Here is an 8479-nt window from a genome sequence, read left to right on the forward strand (position 1 = left end):
ACAGCGAGAGCAGACCACGCCCGCGCTAAACGCCCGCACTTACCGGCACCCCTACGGCACTCACCTCGCCCAGGCCCGGCACGTTAGCGCTGACCCACTTCCCGACCAAGCCCGACACGCCCCGATCCTCAGAGCCAATCCTTATCCCGAAGTTACGGATCCAATTTGCTGACTTCCCTTACCTACATTATTCTATCGACTAGAGGCTCTTCACCTTGGAGACCTGCTGCGGATATGGGTACGAACTGGCGCGACACCTCCACGTGGCCCTCTCCCGGATTTTCAAGGTCCGAGGGGAAGATCGGGACACCGCCGCAACTGCGGTGCTCTTCGCGTTCCAAACCCTATCTCCCTGCTAGAGGATTCCAGGGAACTCGAACGCTCATGCAGAAAAGAAAACTCTTCCCCGATCTCCCGACGCCGTCTCCGGGTCCTTTTGGGTTACCCCGGAATAGGAACCGGATTCCCTTTCGCCCAACGGGGGCCAGCACAAAGTGCATCATGCTATGACGGCCCCCATCAACATCGGATTTCTCCTAGGGCTTAGGATCGACTGACTCGTGTGCAACGGCTGTTCACACGAAACCCTTCTCCGCGTCAGCCCTCCAGGGCCTCTCTGGAGTATTTGCTACTACCACCAAGATCTGCACCGACGTCGGCTCCAGGCAGGCTCACGCCCAGACACTTCTGCGCCCACCGCCGCGACCCTCCTACTCGTCAGGGCTTCGCGGCCGGCCGCAAGGACCGGCCATGACTGCCAGACTCACGGCCGAGTATAGGCACGACGCTTCAGCGCCATCCATTTTCAGGGCTAGTTGCTTCGGCAGGTGAGTTGTAACACACTCTTTAGCGGATTCCGACTTCCATGGCCACCGTCCTGCTGTCTTAAGCAACCAACGCCTTTCATGGTTTCCCATGAGCGTCGATTCGGGCGCCTTAACTCGGCGTTTGGTTCATCCTACAGCGCCAGTTCTGCTTACCAAAAGTGGCCCACTTGGCACTCCGATCCGAGTCGTTTGCTCGCGGCTTCAGCATATCAAGCAAGCCGGAGATCTCACCCATTTAAAGTTTGAGAATAGGTTGAGATCGTTTCGGCCCCAAGGCCTCTAATCATTCGCTTTACCGGATGAGACTCGTACGAGCACCAGCTATCTCATTACGCCATTAGGTTTCGTACAGCCCAATGACTCGCGCACATGTTAGACTCCTTGGTCCGTGTTTCAAGACGGGTCGTGAAATTGTCCAAAGCTGAAGCGCCGCTGACGGGAGCGATTATTCCGCCCGAGAGCATCCCGAGCCAACAGCGGCGTGGGTCCGGGGCCGGGCCAGGTAGGTCCGTCATCCGGGAAGAACCGCGCGCGCTTGCCGGGAGCCCGAGCGCCCAAAGGGGCGAATCGACTCCTGCAGATATACCGCCGGGCAGCCAGCCAGGACACCGGGGCTCTGCCCAACAGACGCGAACCGAGGCCCGCGGAAGGACAGGCTGCGCACCCGGGCCGTAGGCCGGCACCCAGCGGGTCGCGACGTACTACTAGGGGAGAAGTGCGGCCCACCACACACCGGAACGGCCCCACCCCGCGGCGAGTGGAAAGGCAACCGGAGACGACCCCGCCGCAGATTGCTCCGCTCGGACGGCCGGCCCCATCTGCCGAGGGCGGAGGCCAGTGGCCGGATGGGCGTGAATCTCACCCGTTCGATCTTTCGGACATCTCACATTTACCCCAGAACGGTTTCACGTACTTTTGAACTCTCTCTTCAAAGTTCTCTTCAACTTTCCCTCACGGTACTTGTTCGCTATCGGTCTCGTGGTCATATTTAGTCTCAGATGGAGTTTACCACCCACTTGGAGCTGCACTCTCAAGCAACCCAACTCGAAGGAGAGGTCCCGCCGACGCTCGCACCGGCCGCTACGGGCCTGGCACCCTCTACGGGCCGTGGCCTCATTCAAGTTGGACTCCCCCCTGCGGGTTCGGGGGTTAGAATAGGCCCGTGGTATTCCTGCCTGTCGTAAGAGGCGACTAAAAGGAGTCTCACATGTTTCGGCCTTATGTGATGGTCCCCTCTCGGGTTTGACCTCCATCTATCCAAATTATTCCGAAGAGCGAGCCAATTGGGGAAGGGCACCTTACATGGTGCACTGTATCCTTCGTGCAATTAGACCTATTGCCGTCTTTCTCGTCGTTGCGATGGTGTCCCGCTCGTTTTCGATCTCATGGGCGATTACCACGCTGCACTCTGCAGTGTTTCTTTTAACTGTGACGCCGACCTTGGCCATTTTTGCACCTAAGATCCAGCACGGTAGCCAGTCCGTTGTGGTGGGGTCGCCATGTACCCTCTTGGTTGTAGCCCCCTGACAACACAGGGATCGCTCTACTGATGCCTGCGCCGTTCACTCCCCACGTATGCCAAGGAGTAGATGCCCATCTCCCTGGGGCATCAGGACTCCTGGCAATGGCCATCCTGCCAGGTGGCCTTTGCTGTGGCTGGGTGGCGCCCGTGGGGAGGGCCCTGGGTCGGAGTAGGTGGCATCAGGGCGGATGACCTGCAATGAAGCGTGGTACATCATCTCTTGCTGGCGGCCAGCCATCAGCAGTCTCTAAGCGTTCCAAGGCTAAATTCAAGGCTAATGTGTATGACCCCAAATCGTTCCCCTCCCTGGCCACACCATGGGAGGAACGAAGGGCTATGAATGAGAGCGAAAGATACTCGCCCCGGTATCTCGTCTGTACCAGAGCTGACGGGGAATCTTTTATGTCCGTGAAGCCTCAGTTCTTTGTAGAGCATTTAGAGGACAAGTTTGGGGAGGTGGAGGGCTTGTCTAAAATGCGCTCTGGATCAGTACTGATACAAACGGCATCCTCCGCCCAGTCCCGCAGGTTACTTGCTTGTGACAAGTTGGGGGATGTTAACGTTTCTATTACGCCACATAAGAGTTTAAATATGGTCCAGGGTGTTATTTTCCATAGGGATCTCCTTTTGCAGTCTGATGACGAGCTGCGCGCCAACTTAGAACGTAGAGGTGTTCATTTCGTCCGGCGCGTTCATCGGGGTCCGAGGGACAATCAGGTTGCTACCGGTGCCTTCATCTTGGCCTTCGAGGGTGATACATTACCGGAAAAGGTCAAGGTGATGGTCTACCGATGTGACGTCAAGCCCTATATCCCTCCCCCGATGCGGTGCTTCAAGTGCTGGAAGTTCGGCCACATGTCTTCCCGCTGCGCTTCCAGCCTCACATGTCGAGATTGCGGACGCCCGTCTCATCCCGATACTCCATGTGCCCCGCCTCCCATCTGCGTCAACTGCGGGGAGCACCATTCACCTTGCTCGCCTCACTGCACAGTCTTTCAGAAAGAGCGCAAAATCATGGAATATAAGACCCTGGACCGGCTGACCTATACTGAGGCCAAACGGAAATATGACAGACTCCATCCTGTGAGAATGACATCTTCATATGCAGCTGCTACAACAACTGTGCTAGCTCCATCCGTTGCGAGACTTCCAGCCAGCTCGATAAGCAGTACGACTCCTTCTGCCCCCTTGCCCGTGGGGGGCTCTCCCCAACCGGTTGCTCCTGCACCACCTACCTCAGGAGCAACCTCCTCCCACCCGTCGGGGACGTCCGTCCCTGCTTCTCAGCCGGAGAAGCGCCTAACTTCTTCGGCTACTCTCGCCCGTAAGAGTTCCCTTGGGACGCTCCCTTCCCAGGGTTCCCCCAGCGGGAAGGATGACGGCCACCAGTGGCATAAGTCCTCACCAGCAGCCGGGCGTAGGGCTTCACGATCCTCCTCTGTCCCGGAGACTGAATCGGTGAAGCCTTCCCAGCCGGTGAAACCCAAGGTTCAGCGAGAGAAGTCCAAGAGAAAGACCTCTAAGGCTAAAGAACTTGCGGTGGCACCAACCCCACCGCACCTTTCGCGCTCTGCGTCTGAGGATGAAGTCGAGATTCTAGTGTCCGCTGAGGACCTTGATCTCGCTGGTCCCTCAGACGCCATGGATGCCTCTCGTCCGGGTACTGAATCGGTGGCAGTGAGTGAACAAGCGGCGTAAATTGCCTTCCCAGTCCTTTCACGCCTTTCTCAGCCATGGACAATACCATCCTCCAGTGGAACTGCGGCGGTTTTTTCCAGCATTTAGCTGAGCTCCGCCAACTTCTCAGCCTTCGCCCTTTCTTCTGCATTGCTCTCCAGGAAACTTGGTTTCCGGCGATGCGAACCCCCGCCCTCCGTGGCTATCGGGGTTATTACAAGAACCGAGCAGCTTATGAAAGGGTGTCTGGTGGCGTCTGCATTTATGTCCTTCACACTCTGCACAGCGAGTCTGTCCCTCTCCAGACGCCCTTAGAGGCTGTCGCTGTACGCGTGTGGACGCCACAGGCTGTTACCGTCTGCAGTCTTTACATTCCACCGGATGGTGATGTCTCGCAGCATGTCCTGGCTGCACTGGTCGCCCAATTGCCGCCACCTTTCTTGCTATTGGGCGACTTCAACGCTCATAACCCTGTGTGGGGTGGGTCAGTGGCAACAGGTCGAGGCGCCATCATTGAGCATTTATTGTCGCAGCTCGATCTCTCGCTGTTAAATGATGGTGCCTTCACACACTTCAGTGTGGCGCATGGCACCTACTCCGCCATTGACCTTTCAATCTGTAGCCATAGCCTCTTACCGTCTGTCCAATGGAGTGTGCATGACGACCTGTGTGGTAGTGACCATTTTCCGATCTTTTTGTCACTACCACAGCGCCACTCTTCTGGGCGCCCTAGCAGATGGGCTATGAATAAGGCTGACTGGGACTTGTTCTCCTCCACTGCCGCTTTTGAGCCTCTCTCTACCGATGACATTGATGCGGTGGTTCAATCGGTCACCACCGGCATCGTTACTGCCGCCGAATCTGCCATTCCCCATTCCTGTGGGTCCCCTCGGCGGAAGGCTGTGCCTTGGTGGTCGCCTGAGATCGCTGAAGCGATTAAAGATCGCCGGCGGGCGCTCCAGCGTCACAAGCGACACCCCTCCCTCGACCACCTTATCGCCTTCAAACGGCTGCGTGCGCGGGCCCGCCTCCTTATCCGCCAAGGCAAGAAGGAGTGCTGGGAGCGGTATGTGTCCACCATTGGCCTCCATGTCACTCCCTCGCAGGTCTGGGCCAAGATTCGACGCGTCTACGGCTATCGGCCACCTGCCAGCGTCCCTGCGCTCTCACTGAATGGAGCAGTTTGTACTGACTCCGACGTCATTGCCAATCGCTTAGCAGAGCATTTTGCTATGAGTTCCGCTTCTGCGAATTACCCCCAGGCCTTCCGCTCCATTAAAGAGCGGATGGAACGTCGGAGCCTTTCGTTTCGCACCAACCACCCAGAATCTTACAATGCTCCATTTAGTGAGTGGGAATTTCGCAGTGCCCTCGCTGCTTGCCCTGATACCGCTCCTGGGCCAGATGGCATCCACTGTCAGATGCTGAAACACCTTTCAGTGGACTGCCAGCGGCGCCTTCTCGATCTTTACAACCGTCTTTGGGTCGAGGGGGAGTTTCCGTCGCAATGGCGGGAAGGCATTGTCATCCCCGTTTTGAAACCTGGAAAGAACCCTCTGGAGGTGGACAGCTACCGTCCCATTAGCCTCACCAACGTTCTTTGCAAGTTGCTTGAACGGATGGTGAGCCGGCGCTTGCATTGGGTACTGGAGTCTCGGGGCCTTCTGGCTCCGTCTCAGGGTGGGTTCCGTAAAGGCCGCTCCGCCACCGACAATCTGGTGAGCCTGGAGTCGGCCATCCGTACTGCCTTTTCCCGCCGTCAGCACCTGGTCGCTGTCTTTTTCGACATGCGGAAGGCGTACGATACGACGTGGCGTCATCACATTCTTTCTACGCTCCATGGATGGGGTCTTCGGGGTCCTCTGCCGATTTTTATCCGCAATTTTCTGTCGTGTCGTACCTTCCGCGTGCAAGTCGCGGCCTCGTATAGTTCCTCCCACGTCCAGGAGAACGGTGTGCCACAGGGCTCTGTTTTAAGTGTCTGTCTGTTTTTAATAGCCATTAACGGGCTTGCTGCGGCCGTGGGAAATTCTGTCTCCGCTTCCCTGTATGCTGACGACTTCTGCCTTTATTACAGCTCTACTGGCATTGCAGCTGTTGAACGTCAGCTACAGGGCGCTATCCGTAAGGCGCAGTCTTGGGCTGTAGCGCATGGGTTTCAGTTTTCGGCAGCCAAGACCTGCATTATGCATTTGTGCCGGTGCCGAACAGTCCATCCTGAGCCGCGGCTTTATCTTGCCGACGAACTCCTTGCTGTGGTGGAGACCCACAGGTTTTTGGGGGTGGTTTTCGATGCCCGGTTGACTTGGCTGCCTCATATCCGGCAGCTGAAACAGACGTGTTGGCGGCATCTAAACGCTCTGCGATGCTTGAGCAACACCCACTGGGGCGCCGACCGCTCTACACTGTTGCGGTTCTACCAGGCGTTAATCCAGTCCCGTCTGGATTATGGGAGCCTGGCTTATGGCTCAGCATCCCCATCTGCGTTACGGGTGCTGGACCCGATTCTCCACAGCGGGATACGCCTTGCCACTGGTGCTTTCCGCACCAGCCCTGTGGACAGCGTACTAGTGGAGGCAGGTGTACCTCCGCTGCGGTGCCGACGCCAACGTTTGCTGGCCGCTTATGCTGCCCATGTTCTAAGCTCGCCCGGGCATCCAAACTATCGTCTCCTGTTCCCGAGGTCGGTCGTCCGTATGCCAGAACGTCGGCCCCGGTCTGGTTGTACAATAGCGGTCCGCGTCAAGGAGCTTCTCTCTGGGCTCCAGGGTTTCACTGTTCCACCTCCTTTCCGGGCTACTTTGCATACACCCCCATGGTGTGTTCGTCGCCCTTGCCTTCGGCTGGACCTGGCACAGGGCCCGAAGGACTCAGTCCCTCCAGAGGCCTTCCGCCGCCGCTTTTATTCTATCCTGGCCACGTATCAGGGCTCTGGTATTGTCTACACTGACGGTTCGATGGTTGCTGGTCGTGTCGGGTATGCGCTCACTCTAGGGGACCGTTCCGAACAACGTTCCTTGCCGGATGGCTGCAGCGTTTACACTGCTGAACTGGTCGCCATCTTTCGTGCCCTGGAGTATATCCGCTCCTGCTCAGGTGAGTCCTTCGTTATCTGTAGCGATTCCCTGAGCGGTTTACGAGCTCTCGACCAGTGTTTCCCTCGTTCTCGTTTGGTGATGGCTATCCACGAGTCTCTGCATACTCTCGCCTGTTGCGGCCGCTCTGTGGTCTTTGTGTGGACCCCCGGTCATGTCGGTATCCCGGGTAACGAACATGTTGACCGCCTGGCGAAAGAGGCCACCAGCAAGCCAGCTCTGGACCTTGGCCTCCCTGAGACTGATTTGCGGGCAGTCTTCCACCGCAAAATCTTGGCGCTATGGGACGTGGAATGGCGCGAACTGACAATGTCCAATAAACTCCGTGCTGTCAAGGAGACGACGGCTGTGTGGCGATCATCCCTGCGAGCCACTCGCAGGGACTCGGTAGTTCTTTGCCGGCTCCGCATTGGCCACTCCCGGCTGACACACAGTTATTTACTGCGCAGGGAGGACCCTCCTGTATGTCGCTGCGGGGCGGCTTTGACAGTGGCCCACATTCTGTTGGCCTGCCCCCTTTTAGCGGTGGTCAGGCAGACATTTGCGCTGCCTGATACGCTCCCTGCCCTTTTAAGAGACGCCCCCGCTATGGCTGACTTAGTTTTACGTTTTATTCGGGCAGGGGGATTTTATCATTTAATCTGAGTGTTTCTGTTTTCTTTTATTGTTTTGTGTTGATTCTGGCCTTTGGCCTATGATTTTACACTGATTTTTTAATGTGTTTCTAAGTGGTTGGCTTTTCCTTTTTTTATTTCTATGGTCGGCCAACCACCGTCATTCTCTATGTGGTTTTCGTTCGTTTTGTCTTGTCTTTGTCTCAGTCTCTTCTGTTCTGTATCGTCTGTGATCTCTTCTGTTCCTCGTTTTTATTCTCTGTGGGTGTTCTTTGTCTTTGGAAAAAGGGACCGATGACCATAGTAGTCTGGTCCCTTTAATCCCCCAACCAACCAACCAACCATCAAGTTGGACTTGGGGTCGGCGCGAGGCGTCGGGGTAGTGGACCCTCCCAAACACCACATGCCACGACAGGCGGCAGCCTGCGGGGTTCGGTGCTGGACTCTTCCCTGTTCGCTCGCCGCTACTGGGGGAATCCTTGTTAGTTTCTTTTCCTCCGCTTAGTAATATGCTTAAATTCAGCGGGTAGTCTCGCCTGCTCTGAGGTCGTTGTACGAGGTGTCGCACGCCACACCGCCAGCCGGCTGTGCACGCTACCGAGCAAGTACCGGTATGCGAACCGCCAGGGGACGGGCGCGCATCGCACGTTTGAGGAGACGCGGCCGGCCCCACAGGCGGCCACGACACTCCCAGGTCTGCGAAGCGGGGCAAACGCCGCGCGCTTCAGTATACGTAGCCGACCC

At 57.0% G+C, this 8479-nt stretch overlaps 1 non-coding gene across 1 annotated transcript in view; it reads right to left on the bottom strand.

Moving 5' to 3' along the window:
* Positions 1-8473: 8473 nt before the first annotated feature.
* Positions 8474-8479, bottom strand: part of LOC124771451 — a 155-nt gene continuing 149 nt past the window's right edge. Inside the window, exon 1 of the ribosomal RNA XR_007013435.1 lies at positions 8474-8479. This exon is cut by the window's right edge and continues 149 nt beyond it. This is a non-coding gene — a ribosomal RNA (5.8S ribosomal RNA).

Source organism: Schistocerca piceifrons, unplaced genomic scaffold (assembly GCF_021461385.2).
Source record: "Schistocerca piceifrons isolate TAMUIC-IGC-003096 unplaced genomic scaffold, iqSchPice1.1 HiC_scaffold_936, whole genome shotgun sequence".
In the NCBI taxonomy this organism is placed as follows: Eukaryota; Metazoa; Arthropoda; class Insecta; order Orthoptera; family Acrididae; genus Schistocerca; species Schistocerca piceifrons.